This window comes from Pipistrellus hanaki, assembly GCF_964339955.1.
Source record: "Pipistrellus hanaki genome assembly, chromosome: 8".
NCBI classification, from domain to species: domain Eukaryota; kingdom Metazoa; phylum Chordata; class Mammalia; order Chiroptera; family Vespertilionidae; genus Pipistrellus; species Pipistrellus hanaki.
Window position 1 is genome coordinate 9,296,344 of NC_140510.1, and position 15,008 is coordinate 9,311,351.

The 15,008-nt window shown below is 60.2% G+C and overlaps 1 protein-coding gene across 4 annotated transcripts in view; it reads right to left on the reverse strand.

Moving 5' to 3' along the window:
• GLI2 (GLI family zinc finger 2) overlaps positions 1 to 15,008 on the reverse strand; it is a 209,244-nt gene that overhangs the window by 129,681 nt on the left and 64,555 nt on the right. The window contains exon 1 of one of the 4 annotated variants that reach the window (XM_084892200.1): positions 11,593 to 11,822. The exons of the other annotated variants lie outside the window; for them this stretch is intronic. The gene's annotated coding sequence lies outside the window, so the exon portion shown is untranslated. Of the gene's footprint in view, positions 1 to 11,592; positions 11,823 to 15,008 lie in introns of those variants that run through there. 4 annotated transcript variants of the gene reach the window in all.

The following is a 15,008-nucleotide window of genomic DNA, read 5'->3' on the forward strand; positions in this document are numbered from 1 at the left end:
TTGGCATAGAGCAGATCACCTGGACAACACGTGAAAGGGAGAAGGTGACGGCGTGGAGCAGCCACCGCATGGCTGCTGCTGGCTGTGAGCCCTCAGCCCGCCCAGGGGAGGTGTTTCTGCTCTGGGATATGACAACACCTATCGAGGGGCACATGGGTCCTGGCCTCCTCCGACCTTACAGCCACCCTGCTGCTGTGTCATTGTCTGATCGCAGGTGGGGAACATGCACACTCACTCCTGCCCCAGCCGCCCAGCGGCCCGCCTCCAGGCTGGCTCAGGCAGACTCACCCCCTCCATCTCAGACCCACCCCCACCGTTGGCTGATCCAGAGAGATGTGCTTCTCATTGCTGTGGCATGTCCATCAGAGACCAGTCACGCTATGGATTTACCATGCTTGCTCCAGTCTGCCCAGTGACAATTGCACCCAGCAGCTGGTGGAAAAACAGCTGAAAACCAGTGTAGGTTTAACCAAGAAAACCTGGGGCTCAGGGCCAGAGGCCCACGTGAGGACGCACAGCAAAGGCCTTCACACGTGGCCTCACAGCCCAGAATCGGGATGCCGTGTGCATAGTCCCGGGGATGTGCACGAAACCAGTGATGGCTGCACAACTGGTGGCAGCGACTGAGTGGCACGGGGCAGGGTTCCTGCACAGGAGGCCGGGAAAGGCCTGTGCACAAAGGGGTCTGCAGGGGCCCTAGCCCCCTCACACCCTCCTGGTTATTTCTGTTTTCTTGTTTTCTGTGTTCCTCCTGTCCAGCATCCAGGGCCTCACTTACTAGGGAGAGGCTGCCCCTCCCAGGGTGAGTCAGCCCACACCAGCAGGAGTATGCAAACCAACCAATCCAAAGCCCACACTCCAAACCACCTCCTCTCTCTGCCTCATTCCCTGCCCTCATCACTCCACAGCCGGGTATGGACAGCTACAGAGCCCAGGCCCCAACTCCACTGGAACTGCTCGCATTGGCCAGTCCTGGGCTGGCTTAGCGTGCCTGCCCACTCCTCACCACAAATCCACAACCAAGGCTCCACCCACACCTTCCCCACACTCCATCTGCTCCGCCGGCCCGGCCCTCCCCGTGCGGCCCTGCCCCTCCTGGGAACTGTGAGGAACAAGCCATCCGTCCAGCACCAGCTGCCTCCTGAGGGCTGGCCTCAGCGCACCTGTGATAATGTGCCTACTTTTGAAAACATGGCACCTCATGCAGAGGATTCGGGGCGCGGTGCTGTGGGGGCGTGAGTGCCCTGCGCTGTGCAGAGACATTCACTGGTCACTTGGCGAGCCGAGTGAGAGCCAGGCCAGCCCCTTACGTACAAGCTGAGACTGAGAACTGCACCGAGGTGACTTTGGGAGACCTGAGGGTTGGTGTCCAATTAAATTTTAAACCTTGAGCCGAAACCGGTTTGGCTCAGTGGTAGAGCGTCGGTCTGCGGACTGAAAGGTCCCGGGTTCGATTCCGGTCAAGGGCATGTACATTGGTTGCGGGCATATCCCCGGTGGGGGGTGTGCAAGAGGCAGCTGATCGATGTTTCTCTCTCATCGACATTTCTAGCTCTCTATCTCCCTCCCTTCCTCTCTGTAAAAAATCAATAAAATATATATTAAAAAAAAAATTTTTTAACCTTGAGCTGTGGATTCTGCTCAAAAAGAATCTAGGTTCAAATCCATTGACCCTAAGTGGCCTGCCTGCCTGTCATGATGGAGCTCAGGGAGCTGAAGGACCCTCCTCGGCCAGGGGCCCCGGCAGGTGTCAGCTCCCCGCTGGTGACCAGAGGGGCAGAGGGAGGTGACCTCTGAGGAGGGAGGTGGCGCTGTGACACCTGATCACCAGTGTCCATGGAGAGAAAAGCCTCAGGGAGGCAGCACCTGCTGCCTACACTGCGGGGAGGATTCCCCAGCCCCCGAGGGCCCTGCAGGGGCCAATTCTCTGGGCTCTGCACGTGGGGTACGGGTCTCCCAGGGTGCGGTGACTGCCCAAGGTCACACAGCCAGGAAACGCAAGCTCAGGCTCCTGAACCAACGCCTCTCCTGGGACCGGGTATCTGAGCTCCACCATGCCATCACCATCCCCCCAGCTGTCCCCGTCCTAGGTGGTTGGACAGGAAACCTCCAGCCTTGCTGGCCGCTGTCCCGTGGGGACCCTCCTCCTGGCCTGCTGCTCCCTAACAGCCATGTCTCCTCCCAAGGACTCAGCAGTCTGGGGCTCAGGGAGTCCTGCCCAGGTCACCACCCAGAAGGGCAGCTCCCTTCAGAACAGAAAGTCACTTCCCAGCTGGCCACGCACCCTCCATGGCAGTGTCGGCCGGGCACCCCCCGGGCAGGACGGAGGCCGGGCGAGATCGCACAGGCCCGGTGAGAACTGGAGGTGGACACGCTGTCGCCCTCCAGGGCAGACACAAATGCCAGCCCCAAGCAGCCGGGTTTCTGGGTTGAACAGAGCTGTCTGCCCCCAGCGCTCTGAAGCGAAGGCCGTGGGCCTGGGGCGGGCTCACAGAGCTGCTGCCTCTGCGCAGGCCCTCCCACCATGCGCAACCCGCGGGCCCTGCCTGGACCAGGTGGCCGTGCACTGGGGCCTCCGTCCGCCCACGCCCTCACCACCGAGCTAACGCCACACACGCTCCTGGCAGTGAATGGGGGGTTGAAAGAACCAACTAAAGGACTCACCGTGGAGTCTGTGTGGGGAGCAAGCTTCCCCAGTGCCCACAATGCAGCCCAGCAGCCTTGGCCACTCCACTGGCTGGGACTTCAGGCAGTGGTACTGGGAGTATTTCCCAACCCAGCGGCGTTCAGGACCTCCTCACCACGTGGCGTGCTGGGTAGGCCCAGCCTCGTCTAATCCCCACAACAGCCCCGTGAGGCGGGAATCACGACGAACCCCATTTTCAAAGGGAGACGCTGGGGCCTGCGAGGTTAAGAGACTTAGTAAGTGTCCCCAGGAGATTAAACCTGCACCCCCGGCCCGGAGCGTGCACCAGCCCCTTCCTGACCTCTCGCTACCTCTCATGGCCCCTCGCAGCTGAGATGAAGCTTTCCCAGGTGCTGGCGCAGGGAGGGAGCTCTCAGAATGAAAACTTACTTTGTGAACACCTCCTACCGAGAAAAAGGAATAAAAATACTCGGAGCCGAACTTTTCCTTCCTGGAAAAGTATGAGCCCGTCTGGCTTGTGCGTGCACGGCCTTTCTCTCCGGAAAAGCAGGTGCTTTCCGGCTCCGAGGCTGCCCTGGTGCCGGTCTCCCCACGGCAGGGCCGTGCCCCGGCCGGCTTTCCTGGGAGGCCTCGGCTGACTGCCCAGTCAGAGCAATGCCCAGGGGCCCGACGGGATGCCCTCAAGGAACTCGTCTGCTCCCAGGCCCAGCAGGGAGTGGCCGGGCACAGGGCAGGGCCCACTGCCACCCAGGATGAGCCCGTGTGCAGAGCCAGACGGACATAGAGAGGCCGGCGACAAATAGGGAGGACAGCGGAGAACCAGAGACCGAACAGAAGAAAGAGAGGCAAAGAGATGCTGCAGAGGCAGAGCGTGAGACAGCGACGTGTGCAAGTGTGGAGCCATGTGGCACAGGACGGAACAGGAGAACCACGTGGCAGAGGGAGGGGTACTCAGACTAGCAAACTAGAACCACCCGAATACAGACAGACAGTGATCTGAGCAGACAGGCAAAAAGATGCCGCCTTACCCGCTGGCCTGGCCAGGAAGGTTCTGGATCAATACCTCGCCCACCTGCACACCCCGCCTCTCCCCGTGGCCTCTGAAGGACACGGACTGGCCTGGCCTGCAGCAGCCCCAGGACACACCACTGTCCCCCATCTCCCTGAGCTCCGTCACCTGGCCTGGGTGGTGCGGCCCCGGGCCCACACCGGGCTGCACTGTTACCTGGCGGGACGCACGTCTCCACACCAGGAAGCCCTCTCCGTAGGCGGGGGCGAGGCCTGGCACCGTGTTAACAGTGCGTGCCCGTGTATACGCAGGCTGTGAGCCACACTCACTCACACGCGCACCAGCTCAGCAAACCCACTCCCCGGGAAGCCAGCTCCACACCGCTCATCCAGTGCCCTGGAGGCGAGGGCCTGCTGGGGTCCTGGGCATGGCACAGGGGCAGAGGGCACCGCGACTCTGCAGGCAGAAGGGTCTGAGCCATAAAAACACACAGACAACGAGGAGGGACCCCACACTGCCTGATGGCACTGCACGCACGGCCTCCGTGGCTGCACCAGAAGCCCACCCCGGCAGGCGCTCAGGGTGGCAGGTGGCAGGCTGAGGGTGCAGATGGGTCGTGACCTGCCCAGGGTCTGGTGGCCACTAGAAAGGCCTCCGCCCACACCACCAGACTCCCACCCAGGCAGCAGCGAATGATGACACCCGAACCGTCCACCACCGTCACCCACAGCTCTTCGGCTCGAAAGCCGCCTTCTAGGCACCACGTGGCTCACGGGCACACACACAGCCACTCCCCGCCTTCCTGAGACAAGGCCCACCACCACCAAGCCCCCTTCCTTCCGAACAAGCAGCACAGCGCTGACTCCGTGGGGCCAGGCTCACAGGAATTTGGCCCCCATTTGCCTCTGGACACCCAGAGCCCGGGGAAGGAGTCCCCAAAAGGAGAGGGTCCTGGTGAGCATGAGGATCTCCAGCTACACAGCCCCTCCTGCAGCCACCCAGGCCTGGCCCACAGCCCACAGCCCACAGCCCAGGCCAATGGGACACGGGGGACGGAGGGGACCCCAGGCATTGTGGGCCTGTGCTATCAGCCAACAGGGACAAGGACCTCCTGGGAAACACAGTCTGACTTATTCCTCATAAGCATCCTATAAGTCAACACTGTTACCTCCATTTAGAGACGGGAACAGGCTGGGGCTCATTCTACATGCTGAGCGCCACGTAGCTGCCAATTGGGACTCAACCCTGGCAGTGTCCGACTCCAGGATCCAGGCCTTACACACAAAACTACCTTTGCAGAAAGCGTCCTCATAAAAGCATGAGTTGTGGTCAGAAATACGAGCAGGTTCCACAATGGGCCCCTCTGTAAAACACACAGAGATCGTTTACTGAACTACTAACCAGCTTTGGCTCGGTGTCTGTTTTTCACACACACACTGTATGTGTGATGTGTGCATACATGCGTGCCTGTAAGTGTGTGAGGGGTGTGTATAGTGTTGGTGTGCATATATGTGATGCTGTGTGTGGCGATGGCTGCTTGTCACTGTCAGAGTGTGCATACGTGTGTAGGTATGTGTGACTGTGAGTGTGTGGATAAGGGTGTGCACACTTGTGTGTCGGTGTGGGGGAGTGTGAGAGCAGCACCTGCGCTGTTGCCTCCTCTGAGAGCCCCGGGCCCAGCTCAGGGCAGGGCCAGGAGGCCTCTGGGAAGGCTGGGAGGAACAGTGAGCGTGACAATGATTTTTTTTGGAAGCTGGAAGTCACGGTCTCAGCAGAGAATCCATTTTAGTAACAAGAGAAGTGGAATACGTGGCAAATTACATGTCTGACCAAATAAATTATTCCTTTCATTTTACCGTTTTGTTTGGAGGGGAGCTTTAAACCTCATCTCCAAGCACATTCAGCAAGTGCTTACTGAGCGGATTTGGCTGTAATTAATATGAATTTAACTTTCTTTTCTCTCCCAAGGCGGGGGCCGGAGGAGACCAGGCAGGACAGACTCCTCGGGCTGTGGGGGTGCGCAGGCTGCGAGGGCAGAGGGAGAGGGGAGCCCGCGACCTTCACTGCTGCTGCCAATGCCCTCCGCCCGCCTGCAATAAGCCTATGCTGGATTTTCATTCTTCTCACAGAGAATAAATTAGATTTACATTTCTCAACCCCCATGTGTCCCCCACATCCCACCCTCGGCGTCTGTCTGGGGCTGAGCGCTCCATGTCCTGGAAGTCCAGGGCTGGGGCTCAGGCTGAGGGCGGGCCTCACAGTCTGCTTCTCAGGGAACAGCAGCCTCGGGTCCAAACGGGCCTTTCCCAGGACGCCCGGCCCTGCCCGGCCCTGGCGTGCACCTGCCTCTGTGCTGCCAGCGGAGTCAGGCTCATGGCAGTTTCACCAGCCCATGGTCTTTGGATCTGAAATTACTGAAATTAACAACTGGGGTGACGTATGCATCACATACCATTTAGCACTTCAACTATTAGAAGTGTGCCGTTCAGTGGCATTAAGCCCATTCACATTGTTGTGCAGCCATCCCACCATCCACCACCAGAACTTCTGTCCATTCCCAATGGAAACTGTTCGCATTGAACACTAACCCCTCATTCCCCTCCCCCAGCCCTGGCAGCCACCACTCCACTTCCTGTCTCCGGGAAGGGGACGACGCAGGTGCCTCCTGTAAGCAGGGGCCCACAGCGCTCGTCCTTTGTGGCTGCTTCTCTCACGTGGCACCGTGTCCTCAGGCTCACCCTATCACAGCCTGCGTCAGAGTCCCCTTCCTCTCTAGGGCTGCACACTGTCCCCTGGCACGTCCACGCCACGTCTGCCCGCGCGTTGCTCTGTTGATGGACACCTGGGCTCCTTGCACCTTCGGCTGCTGTGAGCAATGGTGCTGTGAACAGGGGTGTGCATATATCTGCTCAAGACCCTGCTTCCAAGTCCGTGTGCATATGCCCGGAAGTGGAATTGCTGGACCGTAAGGGAATTGTAGGTTTACTTTTTTGAGGAAATTCCATACGATTTTCCATAATGTCGGCACCATTTTACACCCCCACCACCGTAGGGGCTCCAATTTCTCCAAACCTTCGCCAATACCTGTTATTTTTCTGTTGTTTTGACATTGGCCATCGCCGTGGGTGTGAACGGCACTGACGTCACCTGCCCCCACGTAGAGGCCCTGGCTCCTGGGCTGGGTTCACTCCTCGGCAACAAGTCTCAGCAGAATACTTGGACCAGCCTGTGTTAAGGAAGAAGATGGCAATGGGCAGGACAACGAACGGAGCTGCAGTTAGCATCCCTGGAGACACACTTACTGACACGGCGCCAGGCTGTTCGAGGAGCCGAGGCACAGCGGTCGGTCCCCATGGGCTCAGGATGAGAGAGTGAGGTGCTGGGATTCCTACTGGAGCTGGGAGCCCCAGTGGGTGGGGAGGTACAATGCCAGGAATGTGCCCAGCGTCTGAAGGGAGGACAGAGAAGGCGAACGTGCCTGCCACGATCGAAATGGGCTCCGAAGGTTACCCTGGGACAGTCATTGGGGGGAGACTTAGCTGCCTGATTCTCAAACTGCTCCTGGGAACCTGAAGTGGAGAGGCCACCGGCTTTGAAATCCCACGGCTGGGGTGCAAACAGGCCTCTCCCCCCTGTGTGACCTGGAGCACCCGCTCTGTCTCAGCCTCAGGTCCCAACTCTGTAAAACGGAGCACGGGATCTTCGCCAACTGCAGGGGTTGAGGCTAATGTGCGAACATGAGACAAAAACCTCCCTGGACCCACAGTGCCCTCGCACACTTCAGGAGGCCCAACTGGATGCGGAACTGCTGCCTCGAGGGTCCAGCTCAGGGCTCCTGTGTGTGGAGACACAGGCTGCCCCTATCCGAGCAGGCCGTGCATGGAACCCCGAAGCAGAAACGCCAGAAGCACAGACTCCAGCTCAGGAGCTCACGGTGTACGAGGCAGGAGTGAGGGTGCCCGGATGCAGAGCAGCAGTGCTTGCTCCCACCTTCACTCCAATCCGGCTCGGGCACACTCTGGAAAACTGGGCAAGGGCACTGTTCAAATGCGCGTGCTCCGTCTCCCTCCGTGGCGGTCTGCGCCTCTCACACGTGTGGATTTGCTGCGTAGGGTGCATGCAGGTGCACACCAGCCCCGCTCCCTCCTGCCCGCCCCGCTGGCTGGCTGCAAGCACGCAGCTGTCTCTGGACACAGCCTGGCGGAGGCCCAGCGCTCTGCTGTCACAACAAAGGCAGCCGTCCCCCCGCCGCCTCCCGGAGTGCCCAGCAGTGAGGGCCTGCGGGGTTCTCCCCCCGGCATCCTGTCCCTCCCAGGGACGCTGCTGGGCCACAGCTGGAGTACAAAGCTCCGAGCCACGGAAGCCCGTGCAGGGACAGCTGTGACCCAGCAGACACAGGAAGGAGCGTCCCTGTGATCTTCCGCCTGGTTACCCAAACATTTCCTGGCAGGCGGGCCAGCCCTGCGGACAGCGCACAGCGCAGGCTCCGCTGGGGAAGCACAGACCAGTGGCCGAGGAGCCCTGGTGCAGGCCGAGGGGGCAGGACAGGGTTCCCAGCCAGAGAGAGAGTGAGGAGCACTAGCCAGAGGCGAGTGTTTGGAGGCCACTCTGGAGCCAGTTCCACGTCTGAGCCCAGCACTGGGGCGCAGGTCCAAAGCCTAGAAGGTAGACTTGTGGACCCCCAGCTTCACAGGGTGGGCGCACACCCACCCCGGTGGGACAGGGCCTCCACACCCCAGGGGCAGGGCTCCACTCCTCTCACCTTTGGGAGAACAGGTAACCATCAAGATCAAGGTTTCCCTACTGCCCCCCAACACCCCACCGGCGGGCTCCGGGAAAAGGCAGATTATTTTTGCTCCCACATTCCATTCTCCATCGCCCTACGCTCACACATAGCGTGATCACATCCACACCGTCCTTGTTCCCGAGCCTCCTCTCCTCCCAACAGCTGTGTGACTTGGGGTGAGTGAGTGAACCTCTCTGAACCAAGCTTCGCTGCTGTTTCTGCTATGCTATGGCTTCCCGGTTTTATTTTTTTAAAGTCATTCCAATGTAAATTACCCAAGATATGAACATGTAGATTTCCATAGTTAATGAATGGTAAAGGACTATTATTCTTTATTATATGGTGTTAATGCACTACATAATTCCATTAATGAACTAACTGCTTTTGTGAACAGAACGAATGAACGTTTTGCTCTGTGTGTGGTTTGATAAGAAGGGGACAAATTCAGTGACACGGAAAGCTAACGGTCACCGCAGTGTAAACCCTCCGTGGGCACAGACAGTGGATCTCAGCGAGGTCGGGGGAATCAAAGCTCTGAGCCCCTGAGCCCCTGAGCCCCTCTCAGCCTGTCCCCTGGGCCCTGCCCACCCCTGTCCCTGCCTGTGAGAATCCCGCAGGCTCAGCTTCCCTAAGTTCCCAGCCAGGATGAGTGTCTCAATCACCAACCAGCATCCCCTAGGCCCTGCCCCGGGCCTCACGTCTCATCTCCTGAGCCCACGGCGGGGAGAGAATCCGGGAGAGCGTTCTGAACCCTCCTCCCAATTCCAGCTGCTCCATGCATGTCTCCAGGCTGCCCACTTCCGTGCTCCCAGGCCCACAGCGAAGCTGCCACAAGCTGGCAGATCAGAGGGATATTGAATTACAGCCGCGTCCCCGCCACAAGCCAGCTCCAGACGGAACTCGTCTTAGTGTGAAAGCAAACCTCAGCACGTCCTGGGCAAGACGTGTCTCCCTCTCAGCCTCACATTTGCCCACTGGCTGAACCTGCCCCTAGAAACAGAGGCTAAACTAATGATGGGAGGGTCCCCTCTCCCCCACCCACATACAGCTCCAGCCCTTCCCCCGCCAGGATGACTGAATGTATAGATTTGGGATTGCTGTAAATTATAATGTAATTATACTGCGCCAGGGGCAGCCTCCCTCTGCAGAAATTAAAAAGCAATTCAGGTAAATGATCTTTAGCTACAGCAGAGCGTCCCTGCAGAACTCATTAAGTCCAGGGACCAAAAGGCATACCTAAGGCAGAGTACAGACAGCTACATACCTAGCGCTGCCTCACCCTGGAAACCAGGCCACTGTCGGCAACAGGAGCAAGTCCCACCCAGATGCCTGCCACCTTCACCTGCCTCTCACTGCAGACTCTGCACACACCTGTCCTGCCTGTCCTGGTGTCTCTCCAGCACCCTTTGGCCTGCCACCGCTAGACCATCCCACGGAGAACAGCCCAGCGGGCTGGGGAAGGAGGAGCTGGGTTACCGGCAGAGGTATGTTTTAAATAAATGAGAAACTAGCCATTTGGGCTGCATGAGTTTCCTTTCCTCTGAAGCTCTGAATTCCAAAAGCCCAGAGAGTCGTTTCAGGTTTTGGTTTTTAAATTTCCTTCACTGAACCGAGCACTGGAGGAAGAAATTACTGCATAGTAAGAAAGGACTGGAAAGAAATATGCTAACATGTGAGTGATGGGAGGAAGAATCAGGGAAGGATATGTTGATATTTACTGTGCTTTTCTGCATTAATCAAAATTTTAGATTGCTTTAATAGTCAGAGAAATGGTGACCATGTAATTTGCATGTGTTCCTGCTTTCTAACCTTACTAGAGATTCATGCACGGGTAGGGTCCCTGGCACTTCCCTTCCCCCTGGCTACCTTCCGCTGGCTGGGCAGTTGGCCAGCCGGCCCCACCTCCTGGTTGAACTCCCGGTTGAAGGGACAATTTGCATATTAGGCTTTTATTATATAGGATGACCGTCACATGCACCAAGGGGCTGGGGGTGGGGCACCACCTCTCTTGGTGCTAACTCTGGCAAGTGGGTACCAGGAGTCCTGGGATGAGGGTAGGCTCAGGAGCTGGGGAGCACAGGTCCAGGAGCCCTAAGGCACGCCCCCCCCCCCCCCGCCCCCAGGCTGCTTGATGAGAACCAGCTTGCAAAAGCCATTCTGTTCATGCATTTTGAGCCACAGCCCACACCAGTCCCCACTACACTGCCTGAAGCACCTACTGTGTGCCGGTGCAGAGCCACAGCCCAGTGTGGGCATGAGGATCTGGACGTCTGCCCTCACCCACTGTACTTCCTGGGAGGGTATCGCCTGCCAGGCACTGTTCCCAGTGCTTTGCCGATGGCAGCTCACTGAAATCCCGCAATGATCCTGGTACCCACCGGTGGGAACTCTGCAAACGAGGCATGAGGTGCAGAGGGCTGGTGAAGCCACATGCTCCAGGACCCATCCGGCGGGCAGCGGCAGCGTGTGAACACGGACTAAGCCAGGCCTCAGCCACGGCACCTCCTCTCCTCGCAGAGGCAGGGGCGCAGCACCCGCTCCCGAGGCCTCGCCCCTGGCCCCGGGGATCACAGCCCTGCAAGGGCGCCCACTGGTGCTGTGGATGGCGGCCGGCCCAGGAGGCCTGAGGGACCCAGCCCTCTGCTGTCCAGCTGGCGCCCCGGACAGGCCCCCAACAGTGCAGAGCTCGGTTCCCCATCTGTAAACGGGGCTGCACCTGCCTCCGAGGGTCATGGCAGAGACTTGGGTCACCGTGTAAAGGGCTGTTTGGGGCAAAGCAGAAAAAGCATCTTTCCGAGGACAGTCTACAACTTAAGGAGGAGGCTGGAGGGGGTAGGCCCACCCGAAACCTCTCCTCCTCACCCTCCCATCCAGCTCTGCCAGGCGTCCTGGCAGACCCTACCTCACCTGTGAGTGGGGCTGGGCCCGATGCACCCCTGATGCTGGGCACCCCCTCTCCGCGGTGCCACAGCCTGGCCGGAATGAGACCAAATACCTCCCCAGAGCCAAGATGCCCATTTTTGTCGCCTGGGCGTCTGCTAGCTCCTTCGCGGTGGATGCTCACTCTCAGGGCTGCTGGCTGAGACACAGGCCCATCCTAATTTGGGCATTTTTCTCCGCATCCAGTCAATAGGAAAACACATCACATACCGGCCCTCGGAACTTCACTCCACGGAGCCCAGGAGCCGCTGGACCCCGGCGCAGCTGGGCCCCTGCAGCTGGTGGCGCTCCCTGCAGACACCCCGGGGAGCACTGTCCTCGGCGCCGCTCGGTGGCAGTTCTGCCGGCCATGCCGGGCCGCCCGCCCGGCAGGAATGGTGGGCTGGAGGGCTTGGTGCTCCGGGCCCTGCGCACACTTTCCCCACTTCCCCAGAAGTGGGGCGGGCCGGGTCTTGGCAAGGCGTCTGAAACCACGGGAGACCACACACGTCACCCCATCGGCACAGGGCAACCTCCTCTTCCCTGTCCCCCCACCCCCCGAAAGGCCTCCTGGTCAGGGACTGAGAAATGCACTGAGGCGACCTCAGCAATCCGCAGCTCTGGCGCCTCCCGCACACCTGAGCTCCTAGCCGCCGTCTTCCCCGCCCGACACGCAAGTGCCAAGGAAAAGCCCGGCCCGCCCTCCAGACAGCCAGGCTGCTCTCCGCCAGCCCCACATCCGGTCCTTTTCCTTCCCCCCGAAGTTCCTGCCACTGTGGATGGCCAACGCTCAGAGAGACGACACGCAGACACACACGGCGCCACACACCGGTGAGCGGGCCGGGGCGGTGACCGTCCCCGCACCCTCCCCAGGCCGCACAGCCACACCAGCCTACCTTGGAGGGGGGGGAAGGGAGGAGGCCAGGAGCCCGAGAGGAGCCCCTGAGGCAGCTCCCTGCCTTGCTCAGCCCGGCCTCCCCTCCTCCTGCTCGGCCTCTGCTGTGATCCGGAGAGGGGCTAATGCTCACCAGCTGGGCTTGGTGGTTTAACCCTCCGGGCGTCCAGGGCGCCCAGCCAGGCTGACAGCACGGCCCTCTCCCGGGCCCCACAGCCCAGCCGCTGGGAAGTCAGCAAATGGGAGGCAACAGCTGGGAGTGCAGATCCGACAGGAAAGCGGGCCAGCGGATGAGGGGAGGAGAGACCGTTCCAGGAACCGCTCTCGTACAGTGCTCTGGTTCCCACGGAGCCAGGGGGCTCAGGCCGAGCCAGGAGGACCGGGCCGAGGGCAGAGGCCCCAGCCTGGAGCCTTCCTCCAGCCGCCTCTGCGAGCCCCCGACTTTGTAGGGGGATGCCTCAGGAGAAGCTGCTGGGGAAGGTCTCCCGCAGAGCACTCGGCAGCCCCCAGTTGCACACACTGGGAGCTGTCGCCCTCCCTCCGCCGTGCTCCCGCTCCGCTCCCTCTGTCACTGTCCTGCCTGGTGAGCTCCTAGTCATCCCTCAGCAGCCAGGCCCGGCCCTCAGGAAGCCCTCCCTGCCGCTCCTCCCCGCTCCTCCCCCGGGGGCAGGAGGAAGCATCTGGGGCAAACCCTCCTGAAGTCCCCGCCATACTGAGGTGTGAATCCTGTGCTGGTCAGTCCCTCCTCCTGCCTGGGGAGCCCCCTGTGGCTCAGACATGGGGTGTCTGTCCAGGGACTGACACAATGACTGGTGAAAGCCTGCAGCTGGACAAAGAACCCGCCGTCACCAAGCCTCTCGGATGGACTGTTCTTGAGAACAAGGCTCATGTCAGAACTGTGCCTGCAACCAGGGCTCAGCGGCTCCGTGGAGATGGTGAAGGCATCCTATCCCTGGGTCACCTGCTACAGGTGCCTTCCTGGAAGTGCAGCACAGAGTCACCTGTTTTGAGGGCATTCAGCACAGAATTGACTAACTGGATTTGGCCTTGAAGGAGCCTTGGGATTTGGAGAGGCCGAGGCCGAGAGGAAGACGCTGGGGCGGGTCCCCTGAGGGACTGGCCTGAGAGCCCAGACAAACGCAGGCGGCTCAGAAGCGCTCCTATTGGGGCTGGGGGCGTGGGAGGCAGGCGGGGAGCAGGCGGGATGGACACAGCATGTTAGCAGACCAGACCTACTGGTCTCTCTGTGAGGAGCTAGCACGTGTCAGCCCGGCTCCTGGCTTTATTTGCACTAAGTCCCTGAGCATTCAGCACCCGCCGAGGACCCAGCCAGTTGGAAAGGTCCGCTTTGGGCCACTGGCACCTGCATACGCCTCCCCAGGGGCTGCTGGGGAAGCTGGGCTGCTGTCCTCTTGGATGGGGCAAAACCCTGAATGCGCCAAATGGCAGCCCTGGTGCAGACAGGCCAGCCCATCCCGGGGCAGGTGCTGTGCTTGGAGGTAGTGCTGCCACCCCACAAGGATGGCTGCTGGGGCTCTTTGGAATGTTCTGGTTCTTCCCATCACCCTCTGCAAGGGGTGGGCCTAAAGCCCAAGCAGCTCTGAGCTCTGCCAAGTGCAGGCATGAGGGCCGGCCACCTGAAGCAAAGCAGGAGGACTGGGATGGCACTAAGTAGAGAACAAGGGCCGGAAGCAAAGTGGCAGGCTGTGCCCTGCTCACCGGGACGCAGCAGGCCGTTGGCACTCCTGCGCCTCGTGAGGCAGGATTCAGGAAGGTGCTGCCCCGGGAGGCTCAGGCACCTGCACCCTGGGCCGTCTGGGGCATAGGCCTCCAGTTTCCATCCTACATAAGTGAGGGCTGACAATGCTGCCCCTCAGGGCAAGTCCGGGGACAGTGTGGCCTGAGGGTAGCAGGAGATATAAAAAGTAATAAACAGGCCGCTTTCAAATGGAGCAGGAGAGCAGGCCGGAGGAGAGCCTGCATGTGGGTGCTGCCAGCCTTTGTGGCGTTACAATAACCTGAGGCCGGGGCCCAGAGCAGCCTGTCTCCCCAAGAGCTGTAGCCAGGACGACAGCAAAGCAGACAGGGGAGGAGGCGCAGCTAGCACTGGCGAGGCTGGGAGGAGACGGGTGAAGGCCACTGGGCCGCCCACGGCACTGGGTAGTCGGGGAGCGCGACCTCACAGACAGCTGGGCGAAGGGGGGGCTAGTCCTCATGGACCGGGGGCACACACAGCTCCGCCAAGAAAGGGTGCCAGGAGGAGGAGCGAGGAAGGACAGCCGGAGGGAGGTGAGAGCAAGGGGAGCCGGCGGAGCTCTGGGGGGTCCGTGGAGGTGCTGTGTCACTCCCAAGGGCTCCCCTCCCAGTACGGTTCAGGCGTGGGCTGTCACAGCTGGACCCTGCGTGGCGTGGAGAGGGAGCGTGCAATGCAGGGTCCTCCGTCAGGCAGGGCCCTGTCACCGCGTTCTCAGTGACACCCAGACGCGGCTCATCCCTCGCCTGCCCCTGTGCATTCGGAAAGCGCCACCATACGGTGTCTCCAACGACTAAAGCTGATGCATCACGTAACGCAGGAGCAGAATCCACTCCGCAGCCGCAAGGCGTGGAGCCTGCCAACGGCCGGTAATGACAGAACACAGAGAGGTCCCTGGTGCGGTTTCAGATCCCACGCTGTTCGTTTAAGAAACAAGCACCTGCCGCGTTTGGTGTAGAATCAGAGAAGAACATCTATGCGCTGAGGAGGCCTTTAAAA